The following is a 22,730-nucleotide window of genomic DNA, read 5'->3' on the forward strand; positions in this document are numbered from 1 at the left end:
CCACTGAGGATGGGAGGAGGTGTAATTCATGTCTATATCTTCTTCTTCTTTCTCACTGTGAAGAGTTGGACTCAGCTGGATGCTCAAACCTTGATTGTACACCTTTTGTAAGCAGTTTAGCAGGAGATTAATAAGAATTGCAACTATTTTTATGGGATCCATGTGATATGGAGTTTTAATGCCGTTTCTTCTTCTGTGATCATATGTTAATGTGTTTTATGTATTTCGTTAATCATTTCATTGCTTCTAGTTGAATGTTTTCAAATTGATAGGTAGAATTCATTACATCTGTGCTCTACCTTGGGAAACCATTCACCATTTCATGTTTTCTATAGTCTAGGAAGGATCCATGATTTTCACATGCTCTTCTTATATTCTCAATAGTCTAAAACATCTCACTCCATCAAGCCTTGATTTCTAAAGCCTATGCCTACCTTGCTGGATTGAACACCCGACAATTATGACCTAATTCCCTAGACCTAAACTATCCATCTCCTCCTCATTCAGCAAAACCCTTCAAAATCTAATCAAAACTTTGTGCTAATATAGCTAGCCTTATATCCTTTATCTTATTTAGTCATCTTGGTTGATATCCTTACGGCGGGAGTCCTATCTCGACCTAGTAGGGCTAGGTACTTGGCTAAGCATGGTTTGTGGTTACCCTGGCATTGACATACTTCAACCTGAGGTTCAATCCAAGTGGTAATAGAAAGTAGGTAGAAGAATTGTATTATTACATAAAGGATAGACCCTTATATCATTTAGGAAAGTTATGTATTTTTGGGTAGAAGAAGCCCCACGCAACGATTAGAGAGCACAAAGCCAGACGTTTTGGATAAAGTTAGGGTAAAGACTCCGCTGAAAGCGTAGAGCGTGAATTATAATAGGTTGAGTCAAAGGGTAGTTTTCTCGAAAACAATGTAAAGAAATGTAAATATGGTTGGCCCGTGTAGGGGTTGCCGGCCAAGGAAGGGTATAAATAGAGCGAGGCTCTATGGGTAGACACAAGTCAATTTTAATAAGGAATCTGAAATATGAAATATAATAGGTTCTTGAAGAAGATAGACTAGAAGCATTTGTAAGTTTGAGTAGAGGGATAGGGGTAGTAGGTACAGCCTCTGCAGTTGTGTGCGCGGACCCCTGCAGCTGAGTGCATAGGGTGGATATGAATGTATTGAGGATAAAGTGGAAAAAAAGATAAGTTCTTTTTGCAATTCTGCGTTTCTTTTGAGCTATCATAACATCTATTTAATTTAATATACTTATGATTTAAATGAATGTAAATCTAGGTTCATTTTAATACACGATTCAATTATGTTGGTTAAATGTTTGCTTAAAGACCTTGGTAATTGGTAACTACTTCATCTAATAGAAAAGCACACTAATAAGAAATATATAATCAAGCTGGATCTCTGTGAATACCGAGCAACATCGAGTGGAAAGGGTTATCGAAGAATAGGAGAAGTAGAAAGCAACCCATTGACTTCTATCTTAGGGGAAAGTGAGGAGGATCTTGTTTGGTTCTCGCCAGGAAGTGCGGTTGATTGATTAAAGAACGCCTCCCACTGATACCACCTCTGTCTACACCGCCACCCACTTCACCCTCATCAAGTCCATCCACACCAACACCCCCGCCACCCCCACCACCAGCAAAAGCTAGGATGGCTACCGTAGTCAAGTTACCAACATTCGAGGGTGTAGGGAAGGAAGATCCAAATCAGTTCTGGTTTGTGATAAAATTTGTATGGGACGTGCAAGACATAACAGATGAAAACATTAAAAAGGCCACGTTGGTCAGTACAGAATAAGACCGCGCGTTGACATGGTACATAAAATACTCAACCGACCATCGGAATGAGGGAATACTAGTGATCCAGGATGCGTTGAATAAAGGGTTTGGCTGACCAAAGTCTAAAGCCCAATCGGTCATTGGATTCAAGGAGCTAGCAATGTTGCCTAGTGAAACTCTGTGGGATTTAGACCAGAGATTAAAGAGTACTATTCATGAAGCTAATATGACTTTAACAAATGGGAAACATTGTGCGTGGTTTGTGGTGTCCTTGATGCCCATTTGACGATGACTTTGCCACAACATAAGATCTCACCCCAAGCCAAGGTACTAGAAATAGCAATGGAGTTACGCGCGACCCCAATATTGGACTCAGGGTTGGGAGTTCAGCAAATCCATGCTCAACTTCAAAACTTGAGCTTGGAATTGCAGAGTCTGAAGCAAGGAAGAGTTTCCCAACCTGAGGTACACCTTGAGGTAGGGTGTATTAAATTTAGAAGCCAAGCACACGACAAGGACCATTGTCTGGTTTTCTCGAACTATCTAGATGGAGGAAGTCTGATGCCATTAAAATTAGAAGGACAGCTAGGGTCAAGTGCTCCGCCTGTGCTTTGGTGCGTAATTTTCCAGGTAGGAGGAAAGCATGCCACGAACAGCTGTCATCTATTGCCGAGCTTGCAACAACCTCCTCAACGCTTATTTTGTAACTTCTGAAAAATGATGGGTCATGAGGAAAGGGATTGCCGCATGTTGATGGATTGACCACCTACATATAGGATGCAAATAGAGATGTGTGGGTAGGACCTAGCTATATCATTCACACGTGGGGGATTCCCGATACGTGGATGCGGTCGCAGAGGATTGGAGCCCGGACGGGGCCACGGACAGTTGATCTGTTATAATTGCGGTGGACAAGGACATTACGCTCGGGTTTGTATGAATCCAACTAAGGCCTGTTTTCCATCATGCTACTAGTTTCATCATGACGCAGACAACTAGCCTACACTAATTTGTCAATTATGAGAAAAAGGAGTGCTCCCAGCTAGCTCCACTTAGAACATCCAGATGATGAAGTTTGAACCACACACCAAAGACCCTAACATAAACATGATGCTTAGAAGTGTCACAGGTATGGGGGAAGATAAGGGGACGAAGTTGGACGAGGATACATGGGTTCATAAGGCTCTCACAAAACAACCAGAATTTTATTTAGCATAAGCAAATGAAACATTTTTGGAGGCTAAGAAAAACTTTTCAGAAGCATTGACTTCGGGTAGTAAGGGACAACCAGAGCTAGAACAGGAGAGGTCTTTGAAAACTACCTTCTTAGAAACATGTATGAAGCTTCCAAGGGATGCTAATGTGGTGAAAGGGTTGCAGGAATTAATAACTAGATGCGCTGGGGCAGATGAACCACACATGATTTGCAAATTGGGCAAACATGTTTTGTGTACTAGCCAGGAGATGCAATTGACCATCTAGATTGGTGACTATGAGATGGACCAGGGTGTTTTAGATCCGAGGTCTAACACAAATGTCCTACCAAAACAGACTTGGGAACGCATTGGTAGGCCCACACTGCAATGGTCCCCGATCCAGTTATGCATGGCTAACTAGCAAAAGATTCTGTCTATGGGAAGGCTGCAAGGGGTTACCGTGGACATCGACAGCACCAGTGTGCAGACAGATTTTGATGTCAATGAAATTGTAACCCATATCTAGTGTTGCTGGGGATAGATTAGGTAACAGACATGAATGGAATCATCAGCCTCAAGCAACAAAAGATGATCTTTGAAAAGAATTCCCTTCGAGTAGTGATTCCATTGGATCCAGCTGAAGGAACACGTTATACTGAACTGTTTTGCAACGATGATAGTGATGGGGAACTAGATTGTATCTATCAACTCACGGCGTGAGATTGGGACAAGGTGAATCCGATAGTGGACAGTCGACTCTCATGGGACTGTGATAGCTCTTGCACATTGGATTCGGATGAAGAGGTTGAATGATGGCAGAACTGACTGCATGAAGTAACCACATTGAATTGCAATAGGATGGTCACAACAGGGTCAGTAGGACCACCCGCAGAGGAAGTTGAAAAGCCAGTTGCCTCTGTGAGATTGAAACCAAGTGCACTGATAATGTCCATGATAGCACCCCGAATGACCTTCACTTTAGCAAGGAGGGTAGTCGTACTAAAGTGAAGGAAGAGGCATGGAGGTCGCAGACAGGTGCAAGCACAAGTGGCTAGATAAACTAAGGGAAGCAACCTAAAGCGATTCTGGTCACCAATAGCCAATGACAGCATTCGCAAGGACTTGAGGGGCATCCCACATTGCGGCCACCCAATGACACAAACCTCTTGGAAGTTGGAAATACCGCAACTTAGATGGGTCTGGAATAAGCAGTGGAAGAAAGCTTAGAGGAAGCCGGATAGCTGTAGGCCCTGCGTAGGGTCGAGAGACCAAAGAGCAATATGTGGGAACAGATTCAACAGAATGTCACACCGTGGCACTCACAATAGCATAGCCCCTCTATGCATAAGGTGAGTCGAACCACTTAGGAATACTTCTAGGAACGACTGAGCTATGACCCTACTCTCATGGTTGTGCATACACCCTCAGTGTGAAAAAATGGCTACTCGAGTGATCGAGCAGTGCTTGCAGGATAGGTTGGTAGGGACATTATGATGACACACCAGTGGTGCAAACACCTGACTAGGGGTTGACTATACAGTTTCAGCACCTTGAGCAGTTGAAAGAAGGCGTGGGACTATAAACAAGTCTATAGAAAGATGATCTGGTGAAACACTTCCCTCCCAATCGTAGCAACGGCCGAAGGACTGCGCTACCACATGGAACAGTCAAGAGATAACCATTAACACCACTATTCATGACAAGGATGTTACAGTATGACAGGAAGGAGCAGGCAGCGAACTTTTAAGGTGAAGGTTCTGAGTTGGATCTGCTAAGATCTACCGAGGGAACGTTAGTCCTACACTAAAAAAGGAGGGAAGAAAGTCGTTCAAAATTTCAGCATTATTTTATGATCAGGGCACGACACAGACATATTGGCACTATACATCAGAGTAGAGTAGTAAGCAGTCAGCTCCCAGACAATCCATGAGTATCGTGGCTAGAATGCGAGCACGATTCGTGGAAGAAATGGAACTAAATCTAGAAGAGCCAGAGGGCGGGAGTCAGGTGCTGGGGGTTCCGGAATCCCCACACACCATGAAAGAACCACCTTGTTGACAATACAACCACAACTAAGCAAATGGTGCGTGTGCTCACGCCGAACATTGTACCATTTCCAGCCAATGCTCTCTTAGCTAAAGGCACCGATGACGAAAGTAGTTGGGAGTTAAATTTGGCTGCCCTAACCGGGGGGTCACTCTACCAACTGCAGGACGGAATCACTAACAAACTCCAGGCGAGGGAAATTCGCACCCTCCACACTCTAATCGAGAAAAAAGTCGAGTTAGAATAGGTAAATATTTAGTACACTTCCTTGGTCAAACGTTATCGGGACGTTGAAAAAGCCATAACAGAAGCATGCAGCATAGTTCTGGCATTAGATATCCCCATGGACCTTCCAAATATTACCAAATTTCAACACATGGCTACAGGAGCCTGCTTGGCCTAAGAGGCAGCCACACAAGCATAGAGGGAGCTTACTCGACAAATAGCAGAGCTCAAACTCCAGGTGCAGCAACCACTGGCAGATCATGAACAATGTCACGTCGAAATTCAAGCAGGCATGGAAACAATGAGGTACGATGTCTGTGAATATTCATGCCTCTTAGATCAGTCTATTAATATACTTACATCTCTCCAGGAGGATCCCACCATACAGCATGTAGAAGCTGAGGCGCGCGCACTGCAATAGGCGTATGATACAACTTGCGACGATGCACAAATGGTCTATCTCACACACCGGCTGGCTAAAATGTTGGAGACCCAGGCTCTCAAAGCCCAAATGGATGTTGCACGACAAAAAGAGGCAGAGCTTAAAGAATGCATTCAGCCTTGGCGGGATGAAGCATTTTCCATCTCTACAATGATTGAGGGCAAGTTAGCACATATGCAGGTAGTATGCAATTTCGAGCAGGCGAATCTAACTGACATGGATGTATCAGTGACTCGGGTGGAATAGGTACAATAGATCGCCACAGAATTTGTTGAAGAAACGTGCACTTTAAAGAAGCTAGTGACGAACCTCCATGAGAAGATCACCCCACCATCCAAGTGACTCAGGATGAGTCACGATGATTGTGTTGGGGGACTGTTGGGTAGCAGAAGCCCCGTGCAATGATCACAGAGTGCGAAGTTGGACATTTTGGGTAAGGTTAGGGTAAGGACTCTGCTAAAAGTGCGGAGCGCGAATTATAATATGTTGAGTCAAAGGGTAGTCTGCCCGAAAACAATGTAAAGAAATTTAAATAGGGTCAGCCCACACAGGGGTCGCGAGCCAACGAATGGTATAAATAGAGTGAGGCTCTATGGGTAGAAGCAAGAGAGTTTTGATAAGGAATCTAAAATATGAAATGTAATGGCTTCTTGAAGAAGATAGATTGGAAGCGTCTATAAGTCCAAATCGAGGGATAGGGGTAGTAGGTAGAGGCTCTGCAGTTGTGTGTGCAGAGGCTTGGAAAGTCCATAGTTGTGTGCGTGCACCCCTGTAGCTGAGTGCACAAGGAAGATGTGAATGTATTGAGGATAAAGTGTAAATAAAGATAAGTTCTCTTTGAAATTCTACGTTTCTTCTGAGCTATCATAATATCTATTTAATTTAATCTTCTTATGATTTAAATGAATGTAAATCTGTGTTCATTTTAATATGCGAATCAATTATGTTGGTTAAATGTTTTCTTGAGGACCTTGTAATTGGTAACTACTTCATCTAATAGAAAATCGCACTCATAAGAAAGATATAATCAAGTTGTATCTATGCGAATACTAAGCAGCGCGGAGCTATAAACTAGTGTGTGAAACCTCCAGAGCACACCAATACGTCCCTAGGGTGCAGAAACCTAGTTCCAGCACCCTCCCCTGCTACCTCAGGTGAGACCTCAGTTCGTGCTCTGCAGGATTTATTTGGCTAAATAACTCTTCCAAACCTGGGTCAAGCCCGTATAAGCCAACATGTATTCCAAAAACTAAAAGAGTTAACATAATTTGAGAAGAACATTCTTCTCTCATATTAGGTCATTTTGCTATAAGTAAAATAGTTGCACAATACAAAGGTTCTATTGTTGGCCATGAATGAATGAGACAGTTTCTAGATATATTAAAGGATGTACTATGTGCGCTACAAGCAAGCCAAGTAATACAAAATTAGACTTGTATACTCCACTTCCAATTCCTTCTCATCATTGGGAACGTGTTTCCATGGATTTTATTGGGCGATTTCCAAAGTTTAGAAAAGGTCATGATTATTTGTATGTATTTGTGGATAGGTTTAGTAAGATGTGTATTTTGATACCATGTAATAAATAGGTCACAGTTGAACAAAAAGGCAAAGTTGTTCTTTCAAAATATATGGGTTAATTTTGGGTTTCCCACATCTATCTTACCCGATCGAGATTCTCCATTTGTTTGGAAATTTTGGTCAAGTCTATGGGAGTTAATGGACACAAAGTTAAAGAAGAGCACAAAATTTCATCCACAAACAAATGGTCAAACAAAAGTGGTCAAGAGGACAGTAATACAACTGATTTGAGGATATTGCAGCAAGCATCCCAAACTTTCGGATGAGCAGTTGTGTTATGTGCAACATGTTTACAACCATGTAAAACATTATTCTACTTAGAGATCTCCTTTTGAGACTTGTTTTGGTTTTATACCAAAGTCTCCTTTGGATTTTGTCTCTTGGAAAGACATAACAGTTGATTGACATAGTGATGTGGACAGAGCAACTAAGTTCATTGAATAAATGCAGGAAATTCACCAAGAAATATAGGAACACATTGAAAGAAGCTAAGCAAAGTATAAGGCGTGACATGACAAGCATCGAGTTGAGCATAGTTTTCAAGTTGGTGATCAAGTCTGGCTGCACATCAACAACGAAAAACTGCAAGTGGAAGGTAAAAAGTTGAAACCAATTAGATATGGTCCTTTCAAAATACTTGATAAAATTGGTGAAAATGTTTTCTGCCTAGATCTACTAGCTTGTATGCAAATCTATTCAGTCATAAATGTTTAAAACTTGAGGTCGTATGAGTCTTCATTGATTGAAGATCCCGAAGAGCAAGGTCAACTACCTTCCATTAAGGATTTGCTTCCCAAGTATCTAAATGAGTGAGAGGAGGACACAGTTCCTGACAGGAGGATAAGGACTTCACGACGGGGGAATGTTGAGTATCCTCGATTTGGACTCAAAGGTACAAATCCAAGTAAATCATGATGGATAGAGATTGGAAAAGTCAGGGAACTTTATCCTCACTTACTTGATAGCTAAAACCAATGTTTGGTGGACCAAAATCTTCTGGTGGGAAGGAATGATCCAAAAGGGATTCAACATAGCCTCCAAATAAAAAGTCTTCAAATATAGGTTAAAGTAGAATGATATTGAAGTTCTCATTAATATGAAGGCAATGGTGCAAAGGGTGAGTAAATCCAAGTTTGGATGAAGAAATTAGAGCCAATTAAAAATTAGGTCAAAAAGTCAATTCCTACGTCAGCAGGACATGTGGCAACCCAAGAAAAAGTCAAAGGTTCTTGAAGATGTCAGTGTAGAAGATGATGTTGTAGCTTGTTATTGGTTCATACCATAGGCGATGGGGATCAACGAACAAGAGGAGAGATCATTTGATCAAAGGAGATCGACTCGTATCATGTCGAAACATGCAGGTAGGTTATCCTGAAAAATGAAAGTGTAAAGTTATGCAAAAGAAGTTAAACTCCTTTTTGTTCTGGTTAAGAAGTGGTAAGTGGTTTATCCTATTCCTTCAAGGTAGGAAATGGTTTTCCAAAAATCTACGTGATTCGGCTCATCGGTCGACACGTAGCCTCCCGAAAGCACTTTCTCTCATGCCTACAGAGAATTAGCATATGTGCTAGTTGGAGCACGAGAGTTGTCAAATCGCTCAAGATAGATTGATGGTACAGGTTGTTCGGATTAGTTGATGAGAAGGACACAATAATTGTCAGATTGTTTGCTCTCAAGATTAGCACTAGGAAAAGGCCAGATGGTCGGGGTCCACCCCGCACCCTTCGATCCATTGGTTTATAGTTTGTTTCTATTATAAACGTATTATTCTATGTTTATTGTAGTTTGTAACTGTACATGGTATATAAATACCATAACACAAAAACGTTCATAGAGGAGTGCATTGTGAACTGTTCCAAGGGGTTTGGAGGTCATCTTGACCAAGTATGGTCGAGTGTATACTCATTTCAACTTGAAGGTTTGAGCTGAACATAGCGGTGAGATCCATTTTCATGTTTGAGACACTCTTTTGATCTCACACCTGTAACAATTATTTGAAGACATAATAAAGAGGTTAGCACTGGAAGATAGAGGACCAGGAGATGTAGCCTGAAAATCTGGTGAACTCCTTTATCAAGTTTGGTTGTGTTGATGGTTTGAATGTGTTTTATAATTATTTAAGTGTTATTGTTATTTTCAATCTTATCGATCCATTGAACTAAGTAACATAGGCAACTTCACACATAGTCTGTAATATGTTTTTCAATATCGGATCATGTACTAATTCAGCAAAAATAGTTAAGACTTCTCTCTCTAAAGTGGCAGGAGCATTGAATAGGCCAAAAGGAAGGACCCTATAGGCAAAGGTACCTAAAGGACAGATGAATGTGGTCTTATCCTGGTCTTCTGGGTAGATTTGGATTTCGTTGTACGCACTGAATCCATTAGGAAAGAAAAGAACTTCTTCCCTACAAGGCCATCTAGCAGTTTTTCAATGAAGGGTAGGGGAAAACGATCCTTCTTTATGGATTTGTTCAACTCCCTATAATTGACACAAATCCTCCACTTACCATTTTTCTTGGGAACTAACACTAAAGGAGAGATCCACTCACTATCGAAGAGGGTAAATGAATCCTACATCTAGTAGTTTTTGCAGTTCTTCTTTGAATATATCATTAAGAGCTAGATTCATCCTCCTTTGTGGTTACTAGACCGGCTTGCAACCTTCTTTGATGTATATGTGGTGAGTACACACTGAGGGGTGCACTCCCTCCATTTCCTTGTGACTCCAAGTGAAGGTTTTTAGCTTTTCTCTCAACATGTTTCATAGCTTTTCCTCTTCAAGAGTACAAAGAGACGGATTAATTTTCAAAGTTTTCTCTGGGCCAAATTTTATGGTTTTGACATGGAGTGGGTTGGAATTTGCCATGAATAAGTCAACTGGATGATTGTTCTAGATTTCCCTTACTTCTTCTTCTAATGGTAATGAACTAGGAGTTTGACTTTGTAGAAGGTGTTCAAGTAAGTCATCATCATCTTGTTTTCTTCCTCCTATGGTTGCTTCCAAAGCATAAATTTGGGTTGAATAAGTCTCATCTTATTCCTCCTCTTCCAACCATAAAGGTAATTCATGCTCTAGAGAAGGTTGATCAGGAGCGTATATGACTAACTGCTTGGACATATGCCCATTCTTGATGGTCATATTCCCAGTGCTACAACTAACTTAAGCATCAGCTGTGGTCAACCATGGCCTCCCAAGGATGATAGGGTAACCAATAATCTTAGCCTTAGGCTGGACAACTAGAAAACCTACAGTGTACTAGCAGGAGTTAATAGAAACCATCACTTCCTCCACAATTCCCTCAGGGGTGACTGTGGAATGGTCTGCAAGTTGTAGAACTATTCTGGTCTTCCTCCATGACCCTTGGAGTTTGAGCTTGAGCATGGTGTCCTTCGTCATGACATTAACGACAGCCCCTAGATCACTTAGGGTCCAAAAATTTTATACATATTACCTACCCCAGGATTACGTCAGAAAGCTACCCAATGACATTAGCCGTAGGGGCACCCATTTTTCTTATTCCAAGATGCTTGAAGAATTTCTCCTTCATCAACTTAATGTAAGTGGGAAAATATTTTATCGCTTGGAGAAGGGGGTTCTTTACACATCGATTTTTCAATACTCCCAGAAGTTCAGTTTCTGCTAGGGTACGCTGGAGTGGTTGGGCTAATCTCTCAGGAAAGGGTGGATTTACTTTAAGGTTTATTTCCTCTCTTTCCTCCTCAACCTCCCTATGTGGAGAGGGAGGTTTGTTATCAAGGAGAATTCTCCCAGATTCTAGGTTGATCTCTTGGATTTCTACAGCATAAGTTGGGTATGATGTCTCTCCATTGTATGCTAGTTGAGCCTGCCTATTTTCTAGGCTCGGATTTGGCTGGTCATGCATCTTGGGTTGCTTGGGTGGAGAAGAGTGTAGGAGTTGTGGTGGAGTAAATAGAGCTGGAGAATTGTTGTATTGGGGACTCCACCCCTGGAGTGTGGTATTCCACTGAGGTTGTGCCAGAATGTAATGTTGAAATGATTGGGTGACTAGTTGGGAATCATACTGAGATGGATAGGACCAAGGAGGGGGTGTAGATGAGGAAAGATGAGTAGGGGGTCCCCAAGAATGTATAGCTATGGTTTGATTGGGGTTGTAATATGAATGGGATGATCGTTTCATACCCTTTTGGTATGGTCTAGGCCCAGGAGGTTTCCTTTGGTTGATGTAGCAAAGCTGCTCATTAACCCCTTCAGCTCCTTGATATACAACTTTGAGTCTAGGTAAAGAAGGAAACTTGTATGTGGAGTGGTTTTCTTCAAAGACCGAGCAAATCTCAATGCAGTTTAATATACATTCATTCTTGGGATGCCTCTTGGTGCATCTAGGACAAGATATGGCCAATGATCTCTCTACATCTTCTTGCTTCCTTTTGATATTAGTGGTGTCCAATTGCAAGCCAAGGGTTTGCAACATCTCACTTTTGAAATCTTCCAGCATATTTCCAATTTCACCCTTGATGGATGAGTTGGAAGATGATGTATTGTCCATAGGTAGCCTACTCCTACCCTTTTTCCTAGCTGCCCTAGAATGGTTTCTAAAGACAGTCTTGATATCCTCATAGGGTAATTCGTAGATATCCCCTCCTGCTAACAAGTGTAACATATCCCGAAGATCTCCCTTACTCCTCTAAGGAGGACTATCTTTAGTGAATCAGGGTCAAGTATGCACTTGTTCCTTTTGTCTCTAAGTTGGAATCTTTCTTCGTAGTCTTCTAAGGATTCATCCTAACCCATGGTCATCTTGAAAATCTCCTTTTTAGTATCCTTTGACCTAAAGTAGTCCCTATATTTACTGTTAAAACCTTGTTGCATCTGAGCCCAAATTGTGATGCTATCTCCAGGTAAACCAATTAACCATCGCAATGTTGCATCCTTGAGGGTAGATGGAAACAATTTTAACTTTTTCTCATGATTTGTATAGTCATATGTTCGACATATAACAAAAAAATCAAATAGGAAAGTGTTAGGTTCCTCTATGGTTAGGCCATGGTAATGAGGTAGAGAAGAGGGGCTTATATTCTTCATCTTAGTGTCCCCATGGGTTTCCCTAATGGGGAAGGAACCCTCAATTCTCTCTCTATTCCCTCTATCATTTTGGTTTCTAGTGATTGGCTCAGTAGGAGTGGGTTCCTCTTCTTCTTCTTCCCATGTAGGCTCTTCAAATATGTGAGGTTGCTCACCTAAAGGTTCCTCTAGTTCACAGCCACTGAAGAAGAGAGAACATTGGTTGTTGGATGCAATGGGGGTATTTGGCAAGAATTTCCTTAAGTTGTCCCTTCTCATACAAGGCATGAAAGGAAATGTTTCTGCGTTGTTTTTTGTAAGATTTTTTTAAGCGGGAAAGTACTTTGTAGAAATGAAATTGTTGATTGAATGAAAACTACTGACAGAAAGAAAAGTTACTTAATAAATTGAAATTTTACTTGCAGAATGGAAAGGAAAGTAGATAATGTCAACTAAAAAAAAGGAAGCTATTGGATTACTTTTGTAGAAATATACTAATGGTAGAAAATTGAAGACTAGAAATAGAAGAAAAGAAAGCAAACTAGAAATAGAAGAAAAGAATGCAGTAATCACATTCTACTCAGACACCTCCTCAACAACGGTGCCAAAAAGTGATGAGCGTCGGTATTGCAGCAAAGATGCTGCAACTCCTGGGCTACTAGCTTTAATTATCATCTTGGGGTTCATACAAACATGGAGGTGACAGTGCTATATGCACAAGTAGAAGTGAAGGTGCTTGCTGTTGTCACTTGTTCATCTAGAGAGAGACCCTAGGGGTTCCAAGCCAGACTTCTATAGAATCAGAAGAAGCTTGATTATTTGATGGAAGAAGAGAAAATCTATTCTAAGAGAGTTACTCTATTGCATTATTGAAGAAAACATGTAATGCTAAATCACACCATATCCTAATTAACCATTTAAAGAGCTACACTAAGTGGAATTTCTAAATCAACACTAACCTAATGTCACTATTTAAGTTACAGAATTAAAGAGCATCAAACCAAAATAATGAGTAAGCAAGGTAACAGAACTAATTTGGTTTTCACTTTCTTCATTTTTTGATGATCAGATAGTGTTAGAGTCTGATTGAATAACCAAATCGAAGATCAAAAGTCGCAGCATTCAAATGATATGCAAAACAAAGTTCGAGAAGGAGTCAAGATGAAAAGCAATCGAAGATTGAAATCAGTGAAGGGAGAACATAATGAGGCAGCACTACATAGGAACCGTTGCATCGATCAATGAACAGTAAAAACGAAAGATGAGTGGCAGAGATTTTATCGAAGGAGATTACGTGAATAGATGGACAAATAGGATTAATGGAAGATGAGCGACAGAGATCTTATCACTAGGTATTAAGTGAATAGATGGAAGAACAGGACTAATGGGAGATGAAAGGCAAAGACCTTATCACAAGGGATTAAGTGAATAGAGGGACGAACAAGATTAACAGAAGATGAATGACATATATCTTATCATGGGGATTAAGTGAATAGATAGATGGATCACATCAAGTCATGTGTCGGCAGAAGGGTGTAAAATGTCTGGAATGATGGAGCGGTCTTCTTAGGTGGTAAGTAGTTTCTCGCATGCCCTCAAAGTTGTAAGTGGAATTCCTAAATTTTATGCGATTAGCCTAAGTGAGTGACACGTAGCACGACAAAACCAGTTTTCTCGCATGCTCTTGATTAGATATCCACTCTGCAATAATTCACGTGAGATTGCGTGATAGCCATTCAATCATGTGAGATTGATCAACAATGGAGATCAGCCAAGCTAGTTGGCGATCGGGTGACGCGATGGTCATTGGATCAAGCGAATCAGATCGATGGTGGAGATGTGGAGCACCTAAAGTCAAATGTTGAAATGGATATAGGTGGTAAGTAGTATCTCACACACCCTAAGAGCTGTAAGCTGTAATTCTAAATTTCATGCGATTAGCCTAAGTGATTGTTGTGTAAAATAGGAAAAACACTTTTCTTGCGTGCTCTCGATCGGGTATCAGTCATGTAATATTTCACACAAGATTCCGCAAAAGCCATTGGATCACGTGGGATTGATCAATGGTGGAGATCGACCAAGCTAATTAGCGAGCGAGTGACACGATAGCCATTGGATCAAGCAAAGTAGATCAACAGTGGAGATTTGGAGCGCCTAAAGTCAAATGTTGAAATGAATATGTGACACACGATTAACGGTGATTGGTTAGGTTTGTTATGGATTGGGCGGTAAGGAGACCTACGAGTATAATTAATTAAGACATGATTTATTGGCTTTCGCATATATTATGCACGAATAAAGTGTTGAAGGAAATGAGAATATGAGTGAGATCTTATTACAGAAAGATAAGTATGAAATGAACCAAGTAATGAATCAAGACGACACACTCCAAAGCTCATGCGAGAAATAGAAATCTATGTCTTTGGGGTTTCTGGAGGGTCTCTTCATCAAGTCATGGTCCCAGAGGGAGGAGGTAAGACCAAGACACCTGCTGACAACCTTGTGGTGATATTTTTCCCATTTCTAAGCTGCTAATTGAAAGAAGGCACAAATGGAAGAAAACTAAAACACAACCAATCTATGTTACACTTTTGTAATGGAAATGCAGCTACTTAAGAAAATGAATGATTAAACCATGAATCTATACTAGAATACATGTACAATAAAGAGGAGCCTTAGCTACTAGGGTTGGGCCCTAACCCAAGATGTTCAGCCCTCTGAGTTAACTCAATGCTGGCTCGAAACAAAACTCATTCTTATTATCAAAACAATGGATTACATCAAAAAGTGTCACATGTCTTGTAGCTCAAAAATAATGTAGTGTTTCACAATCAAAAAACAAAATCCTATTGAGGTCTTAGGCCTCTCTACTTATACTTCTGAAGTCTCCAATGACTTCCTTAAAATTAAGGAGGCTCAGCTCCCAAACTTGAGATAAATTGGTGCTTTGACTTGCACTTGCCTGGTTTCCTTCTAGTCCTCATGATTTGGCTGGTTGCACTCTAAGCTCATGGAGGAATATTCGAATGGAGGTGTAGTAAATGAGGATAATTTACCTCCTATAATTCCTATACATTGTCCCATTCGAGTTTTGACCAAGTTCTTTGCCAAAATTCCTTGCTTTTATCTTTTAATCCTGCATTAAATGCACATTAGACCACAAAGCAAAATATCCAACTCTAACTCATCTCATAAACAAAATATAATCAAAAGTATGCAATAAGTTGTGAGAATAGCTGGTTTCACTAATCTAGGAGGTGAATTAAGGCCCATATAATTACCCAGTGATGAGGCTCGTCACCTTCCACAGAGGGATGTATTTAGGTAACATTTTCATGGGTTCCATCCCTTCAACATCAATGTCCTTTGTTCCTTGGAATTATTCCACCTCCAAGTCCACTACCCTCCCTTGCTGCTTATCTTTCTTCTGTTTTTCCTTGGTTTCGGTATGTTTTCCTTGGGTGGCACACACGAGAACCTTCTTCTACTTATCTTTCATAGATTGTTTGCGCTTGGTAGGTTGGATTTCTCTGGTAGGGTTAGGCTTCAACTTAGGTGACCTTGGTGGCATAGGCACAGTAACTGAAGCTTCCATACTTGCAACTTCCAGGGTAGTGGTCTCAGAGGAAACATTGCTAGTACTAATAGTTCCAGCAACAGTTGGTGAAAAAATTTGCTCAAGAATATGTTTCTGGCTTATCTTAGGCAATTCGGCAAACACGAGGCTCGCGACTAAATCTTTCCATACTGATCAGTTCATAGACAACAGACAACGAAATTCACCAATAAATCTAAGAGGACAAAGTGTTCTCTATTAGACCGGCGCACGTAATATATAGGGGTTTTGAATTCAAATCCAATCGTTCCCCCTAATTTCTGACAATAAATGATTTTTTTGCTACAGATCTTCAAATATTTTTGCCTTAATTTCTGCCACCCCACCCCATTTAACCATATTCTAGCCATCAATTCATGAATAGTAACTCCAACTATCATTTTCTTGTTGCTCTATGTGGTGCATTCCTCCATGGCACAACTTCCTAAGAGCAACTTCATGGGTTGCATCTTTTTCACTCTCCACGCAACCTACTCTTTGTAATGGCCTCTAAGATGGGTAGTGCATTTTATAGTCCCAAGCTCCCTTGCAACTTCTTGGAGCACTAAGACTATCCTGCTACAATATAGTCATTGTTCACAATCCCCTGTATACAACTTCAACCTCCTCCCATTCACTCTTCTCAAGAAAGGTTGCCCATTTAGCTTCATGAGATGAACTGCAACTCCATCTATAATTTCTTTGACAATATATGGCCTTGACCAATGCATCTGGAATTTACCCAGAAATTTAGTGAATTTATCATCATTTAGCAAGACAAGATCATTTACCTTGAACGTACAAAGCTTGATATGGCGATCATGCCACGATGTTTTGCATTCCTTTTGTACTTGTTGATGGAAGCCTACCAAAAATCAATCTTCCTCAAGCTCCATAAGCTGCGTGATCCATTCCTCCAAGTTCTCATGATCCGCCATATCCATCGGTGCTACTATGCGTAGACTAGGTAGAATGTACTCCATCAGCATTATGGCTTTGACCCCATATACTAATCTGAACAGCATTTCTCAAGTCAGCTTCTTGCAAGTATTCCTATAAGCCCAAAGTACTGCTGGTACATGAACATCCTAGTCATTTTGCTGCGAATTGCAGTTCTTCATCAGCGCATTCTCAAAAATCTTATTAAAGCCTTCAAAAGTTCCATTTTCCTATGGGTAGTACAGTGTACCCTTCTGATGGTAGAACTGAAATTCTTCAGTCAACGCGCTGATTGTTTCATTTAGAAAGTCCGTACCCTAGTCACTCATCAACACTTTTGGGCAAACAAATCTAGTTAAGGCATACTTAAATAAGAACTTTGTTGTCGTAGACCCTGTACAATCCTTAAACCACTCTGCTTCCACCCATCTAGTTAGATATTCCATCGTAATGATGATATAGTGCAAACATCTTTTCTTTCCCGGGCGCTGAATTGTCCCAACAAAATCAATCACCCACTTCTCAAATGCCTGCAAGGACACCTTAGGATGTAGTGATAACTCATCCCTTCGTGAGGATTTCATAGTTCTTTGACATGCATCACATGCCTTACAATATGCCTTGGAATCCTTGTGCAATGTTGGCCACCATATACCTGCGCACAAAATATTCTATGGAGTTGCCTTACCTGCATAATGGCCTGCCGCAACTCCCCCATCAACTTCAGCAAGAATGTTATCCCGCTCAAAGTCTCCCACATATCTTAACAATATTTTATCGGCCCCTGTTTTATACAAATGTCCTACAATGACTGAAAAATCTATCGCGCACACTACTAATTCCTTCTTTTGTTGGGTTGTATATCCTTCTGATGCCATCCCCATAGTCAGGAAGTGAATAATGTCTGGAAAATGGTAATCTGCTACACACACCGCAAAGAGCTGTGCATACGACAACCCTTCCTCCAGATTATTAGGCTCCTCTCCTATTTTGATCTATGACAAATGGTCAAGTTCCACATTTAACCTCCCTCACTTCACAATGACTTCAAAGTCATACTCCTGAAATAGTAGGAACCATATGTAGATATTTCCCCCCAACACAGGCTTGTTGACCAAGTATTTCGAGGCAGAATGATTTGTGTACATCTTCAAGTGCCCTCCTAATAGATAATGCCTAAATTGTTGCAGCACATATACCATACCCAATCCTTCACACTTAGTCACTGAATATCTTTTCTCGGCCTTCGCTAACTTCCTGCTTGCGAAGGCTATAGGATGGTCCATTTCTCGTTCACCATCTTGTGTTAGAATTGCACCCAACGTAATGCAAGAGGCATCCACATGTACATGAAACTCATTTTTCCAATTAGGGAATACCAAGATCAGCACTGTGATCATTTTTTCTTTCAACATATCTAAGTTGTGCTGACATTCTTCATCCCAATAGAATTTTGTGTCCTTCTTTATCAGTTTCTTCATGGGAAAAGTAATTTTAGCCTAAGCTTTGATAAATTTTCAATAGTATCCCATATGTCCCAGCATCGTGCACAACTTCTTGATGTTCCTAAGGGCCTCCAGATTCATAATTACTGCAATCATTCTAGGGTCCACCATCAATGCTTGTTTGCACAAAAAATGACCCAACAAGATTTTGAAAGGAACACAGAATATGCATTTTTTGAAATTCAGCGCGATCTTGTATCTGTGACACGTATCCAACATTAGGCATAGACTTGCAACAGGGTGCTTCACTAATCCAAATATCGTCCAATCATTGAAGTATATTTACGAGAACTTGTGAATGAACTCCTTGAACGCTTCTATAACTATGTGGGAGAATATCGCAGGTGCATTCTTAAGCCCAAACAGCATCATTGTGTATTGAAAACAACCCCACTTTATTGTGAAGGTCATTTTTCTCCTATCATCTAAGACGATGCTAATATAATGATACATGGAAAGCCCATCAATAAAGGAATAGGGCTCCTTCCATCCAACATTTTCTAATGCTTCATATAAATGGCATTGGGAATGGGTTGTGAACACATGCATCATTAAGCTTCCATAGATCTATGCAAATCCTTATTTCCCCTTTTTGTTTCTTCTCCTAAACCAGCATCAGGATCATTCAGTCACATTCTTCAACAAGTTCTAGGATGTTTACTTCCAACATTTTATCCAGCGCTTGGTGAACCTTTTCCTTGTATTTAGGATTAAGGTTATACGACCTCTATTTAATAGGCTTTGTGTCTAGCTTCAAAGTGATCTTCATAATGCCGAAATCAAAAACTATGCCCTTTAAATCCAAAAACTTATTGGGGAAGAGATCCTGGTATTCGCGGAGTAACTCAACAACGTTGTCCACGGTAGCATCGTCTCAATAATCTCCAATCCAAGTGAACTTTGGTTCTTCCTTAGTGCCAATGTTTACTTGCTTTGTCTTGAAAGGCGTAGAGACGTCCGAGTTTTCTATTTGTGGGCCTTTGATTTCATGGTGCCCTTCTGCCTCTAAAATATTAACATTTATAGGATCTTCATATTCCTCTTCAATGATCACATTATAGCATTCCAATGCATGGCGTAGCTGGGTGCTCCAGTCTGGTTGGGTCCACTCTATAGGTTCCGTTAGCATTTTGAGGAGAACCTCATTAATTTCTTGTAGCACTTCATCGATGCTTGTGAGCCATCTTCAAAGTTGAAGGTTAATAAGAACCCTTCCTTCAATACATCCAATTCTGTGGTGCCATGGCGGAGCTCCTTTTCCAGATACTAGTTCATGGGAATTATATCGAAAGTATGCCAAAATATGTGTACCCATTATGGTTGCAGTTCTATTCGCCATGCTTTAGTCCATCTCACTAGCTGATTGCGTAGATCATCCCTTCCATTATATTTTTCAGTCGTTCTGGTGTTAGCACGTCAAAATCGTAGCTTCATCATTCATTTGTAATCTCTCCATTGAGTGGGCATAGCATGTAGTGCTAGCGGTAATGCTTGGAAGTAGTGATCTTGAGGGACTTTGTGCTCAAATTCGTCCGAAAATAGATCTACATAATTTAAACCATCATAATAGGGTAATTTTCTTACCTCCAATGAAACACGGTGCAACGACTTCATCATCATATTGCATCGCAAGGTAAACACTTTAGGTAAGAAATTCTCCCAATGATCTAACTCCTCATATGAATCAAAGGTGCAGGAAATATCCCGGTCCATGCAATCCTCCCATCTACCATCAGATTCATCCAGGCCTAATCTTGTGGTGTTATTTTGTAGATTTGAGACAGTTCATCACCACTTTCTTCATAATTGCAGACTGGTTCAGTATATCACGCCCCTTCTACGGGGTCCAATGGTACTATAACCCGATGTGATTTCTTCTCAAATGACATTGTCCTCTTCTTCAAATTAATGACCCCATTCATATCAATAGCCAAGTCAATTCCCAAGAGTGTCGGGTAGGGATTACTCTCATCAACGATTTATATAACTTCAAAGTTTTATACCACACTCACACCTTCAATATCGACTGTTACACCATATAAACGTCCCATGGGGATGAAGTTCTATTGGTTCGCCATTCTGAGCTAAATTAGAGACCACTGTAGCACAAATCTCCCCATCCTTTTTGTTGGCTTGTATGGTCCTGACCTAGGATTAGAGGTGATTTAGCTAAGAAAATCCTGGTACTATTGGCCCTTTCGGCCATAGTCCGTGGAGCTTGGACTGTGGTCTCACCTGAGTAGTATGGGAGGTTTCTAGAACTAGGTTTCTACACCCTAGGGATGGTTGATGGGCTTCTGGAGGTTTGCGGTCTGACCCATCACTACATACACTTGTTATCCCTTCGCAACCTGCGATGCTGCTTCCGCGAAGCCCTGTTAAGTTATGGTATGTTCTATGCTTATAACAGTTTACTTCTTTTTCTTATTATATTCCACTGATTAGCAATCACATGTACATAAAGTAAAGTGCAGATAGAACATTAAACGATCGACAGAAAACAAGCCAAGACAAGAGACATAAGATGTGGCGGCTAGCCAGGGACAAACCCCACAATGTGTGGGGAAACCCTTTGATCAAATCTTCTTTTATCTTCAATAATTCAGCAGAGAGAAATAGTACAATAAATCTGATTCATATTAGCAGTAGCAAACCCTAGATCAGTAGCATAAGCATTAGCAGCTTCATTATCAAACTAGGGTAGACCATATCTCACAAACCGACAGTCGGATTGACTTCATTCCACCACCAAAAGTTTCAGCTTCCAAAGGAGGTTTTGATGAACCTACAGCACAGTTCAGATGAGGAGATCTTCTAGGCCACACAAGTCAATCTTTACTTCTGCAGTTGCAGCTTTAGTTTCAGCAGTTTCCGGCTTCAAACTAGGGCAGTCGATATCTTGCAGACCGTTCGTCGGATTGACTTCATTCCACCACCAAAAGTTGTGGCTTTCAGAGGAGGTTTAGATGAACCTACAGTGTAGTTCAGATGAGGAGATATTCTAGGCCATGCAAGTCAATCTTTACTTCTGCAGTTGCAGCTTCAGTTTCAGCAGTTCTGGCTTCAAACTCGGGCAGTCGATATCTTGCAAACCGTTCGTTAGATTGACTTCATTCCACCACCAAAAGTTGCGGATTTCAGAGGAGGTTCAGGTGAACCTATAGCGTAGTTCCAAAGAGGAGATCTTCTAGGCCATGCAAGTCAATCTTTACTTTTGCAGTTGCAGCTTCAAATTCAACAGCTTCCGGCTTCACATGTGTGAGAGAGAGAGACCCATTTCAGTGCAGTAGAGAAGAGACTCATATCTGCACAGTAGAGAGAGAGAGATGTGATGAGATGAGTGAGTCCAAATGAGGAAAATTCCTCTTATATTTATACAAAACGTTGGTGGGTGAATAGATGCGACTGTTGGGCTTCTGAGCCTACATGAGTTGTAGGTCAGCTTGATAATAATTCCATAATCAAAATAAATTCATATCTCCATCAATACTTATCGGAATCGGATGATATTTATATCAATCCTACACCTCTCGACAAGAGGAATCTAATAAAAATATTATTAGCCATGAATAAGATGAATCACATGAAGTTTTTCCCTGGTTGCCAATTTTAACACTCCCTCTCAACCATGGAGAACTTCATCTGCAATCTGTCTATCAGTCGTTACTATTCATCCATCAAATGCACTGCCTTGTACAACCTGACCCTTGCCCGGCTCTGCTCTATTTTTCCTGTTCTGCTTTGTCTTGTTCTACCCTGCACTGATCTGTACTGTTTTTTTCTGTTCTGCTCTGCACTTGCATTGTTTTGTTCTACTCTGCTTTTGTCTGAATTATGAAGAAGAAGAAATGATCGAGGATGTATCATACTGACTCAAAGTCAGTCTCAGAGTATGTACTACTGGTCCCAGACCAATCTCAACCAACCCAAAGTCAGTGTCATAGTGAGTACAACTCCAATGGTTCCAGACCAATATCATCCTCCACTGACTCAAAGTCATTCTCAGAGTATGTACCACTGATCCCAGACCAGTCTCAACTAACCAGAAGTCAGCGTCATAGTATGGTACAACTCCTACCACTAGTCCCAGACCAGTATCATTGATCCCAGATAAATGGAGGTCATCCTAGCGTATGAAGTACGGTAGTTACAACGATGCGTCCATCGGTACTACTATGGTCCCTAACTTCATTTCCCTGCTCATTGATCATATGAGAGGTACTTCCCATGAGTCCCAGACTACATGGGTAGGATGCCTCGACAGGAGAACTAATCAATCTTGTCCTCACAGGAGAACACATCAATCCTGCTACAATTGCCATGGAGAACACATCAATCCAGGCCTTACAGGAGAACACATCAATC

Source organism: Pinus tabuliformis, chromosome 6 (genome assembly GCF_031772625.1).
Source record: "Pinus tabuliformis cultivar Carrire ecotype Pingquan chromosome 6, CPIR1, whole genome shotgun sequence".
Lineage (NCBI taxonomy): Eukaryota > Viridiplantae > Streptophyta > Pinopsida > Pinales > Pinaceae > Pinus > Pinus tabuliformis.